Raw genomic sequence first — 2582 nt, forward strand, 5'->3', positions numbered from 1 at the left:
CCCCCCCTCCCTCAACCACTCAACATTTCTCCCAAGATGAAAAATGGCGAAATTATTGAAACATTGGATCAACGTTTCTCCACTTGGTATCAATGTTATTTTATTCAATCTTCAAGCTGTCTCGATTACTTTGCTACAGTGTTGGCGCCTTTAGAGCTAGATCTAGTAGGTCAATAATAATACCAAAAAGCTTTGTGAAAGCTTCTACTAACAATTTTTTAAATCATCAGTTCATCCTCTTGTCACATTGTCAAGTTGTTGCACAGGCTACAAACTAGAAGACCGTCACATCTTTTTATATATGTAAAGTAGGCCACAATTCCGCGAGCGAAGCAGAGCAGGCAAGCAGGGGCGGCTCGTGGGGTTAAAAAGTGGCCGTGCACAAATTATTAAAGCTATCGCAGACTGAAGAAAGTCAAAGGCATAGTACATGAGATGGGGTATGATTATAGGCTCTTTAGGTTGGTGAGGGAGGACCTCGTGCTTTTAGTTTCATTCTTTTAACTTGTCGCTTTGATATCTAGAACTAAATTTGTTTGTTAGCTAAACATACATTTCGTTCATCCTACTTTAGAACTGAGCACTAAGGTAATAACTTTCACCACTCCACTATAAAGCCATTCAAAGACACAACTCATATGTCACGTTCACCTCCCTCAGTCTTGAGCACTCTGCTGGATTGCCCCACAGCACACATAATTGTGGCATAGAGTGGTGTGCAATCTATCGCATTTATTTTTAGACTGCCTACTGTAGGCTATGTTTCAGCACTATTCGGCAGGAGCACATTAGTTTGAGATGTGCCGTCATATTTAATTAATATATATCAATGTACCGTACCGCCAAAATCGCTACCAGTGTTGTCATCGCTTGGTTTATCCCAAAGAGCGATCAATAGGTCAGATTACCACTATTGAATGTCTTATTATGTTTATTGTTTTGTTAGGCCTAAAGTGCGTGGACTTAAGCATGGCTTAGTAGATGTTTTACGGCGCTATAGACACAGAAATGACAAATACGGCGCCTGCGAGGACCTTGTTTTTATATAATATTTGGCTAGTATTCGTTTCTAGCTTCTTTTATTTTATTATTGTGCTTTACGTAATAGAACATTCTAAAAAATTGAACGCACTTCGCGACCGTGCTTTATGGACAAACCGCACCTGCTGGCAAAGAAAAAACAGATGAATACTACGAAAGGAGAAACGTGGCATCACAACTCAGAACACATGAAAGAGCAAAATATCACCAAGTTTGAATAATATAGTAATATTGTGAAGAAAATATCATACAGGCCAGATAGTGTATCATGAGCATAATAATTTGTATCACTTTTTAACGAGATAGAGAAACCGTCAGAACATTCTTAATGTGGCCACATGTAGCAGGCAGAGGTAGCCTATGTAACACCGAGGGGAAATGTTTTTCAACTGTATCAAAATAGTAATACAGATAGTTGTTGTATCAGCAGCAATTGGTATCGACTACTAGGGGAAGGAAAGTTGACAGAATTTCATGATGTAGGTAAAACTAGCCTGTTTTTGTGTATGTTGATTTCTTTTGTTTTCGTTTTGTTTTGTTTTTTCTTTTGTTTCTGCGTGAGTGCGGTTTTTTGTTAGGTTTTTTTTTCTTTTTTTATGGGGGGGGGGGTGTCGTTTTGTTCGTTTTGTTTTGTTTTTGGCAGGAGCATGAAGGTTTTTTGGAGAAGGGCTAGGGGTAAGGGTTCTTGGTCAGTAGGTTTTATTTTGTTTTCGTTCTCGCATGTTAAAATGGTGTTGCTTTATTTCGTTAAGCTTGCATTTTAAACCTTTGTTGAAAGATAGCATACTTGACACTAAGTTGACACGGTGTGTTTTTGTCACGAGTATCGACAACAGCGTGAAAAGGGGGACAGAAATTGAAGACGAAAGCAGACTACAGAACTAGGTTTAAGAGCAGGAAAGGAGGTGAAAAGGGTACATTTTAGAGAAGGAAAATTTTCGTCACTAGCAGGTGTCAAACCCGGGACTTATTGAATGAGAGGCGAATACCGTAACCACTACACCACGAGAGCCCCCAGGGAGTGTAAGGCTCTCCACCTATATGTTCTTATACTATCATCACCCTCAATCGTATCAAAGATGGAAGTTTAATTCTGATGTCCTGCCTCTTCTAAAAACCTAACAGTATAGAAACAGGTGAAATTTCGCTTCTTTCGTGAAGTCATGTAGGCCTACCGTTTTAACCATTCTCCCTGTCATTTATTCTTAAAGCCTTTTTGGTATTGGGTTGTAACAATGATCTTGAAGTCTCTCTGGCTCTGGCAACGATGAGAACTTATGTTTTAAAAATGAGCACAAAAGCAGTTCGAAACGGACAACCTGAGAAAGAAAGAGAGAAGGGGGGGGTGATAAAGGAAGAGTGAGTGTCTCTGTGTGTGTGTGTGTGTGTGTGTGTGTGTGTGTGTGTGTGTGTGTGAGAGAGTGTGTGTGAGAGAGAGAGAGAGAGAGACAGAGAGACAGAGAGACAGAGAGACAGAGAGACAGAGAACATGCCAGCCAGCCAGCCAAACAGACAGTCATTTGTATTTTTTGCACGGGTAG

This window comes from Aplysia californica, unplaced genomic scaffold (assembly GCF_000002075.1).
Source record: "Aplysia californica isolate F4 #8 unplaced genomic scaffold, AplCal3.0 scaffold00072, whole genome shotgun sequence".
NCBI classification, from domain to species: domain Eukaryota; kingdom Metazoa; phylum Mollusca; class Gastropoda; order Aplysiida; family Aplysiidae; genus Aplysia; species Aplysia californica.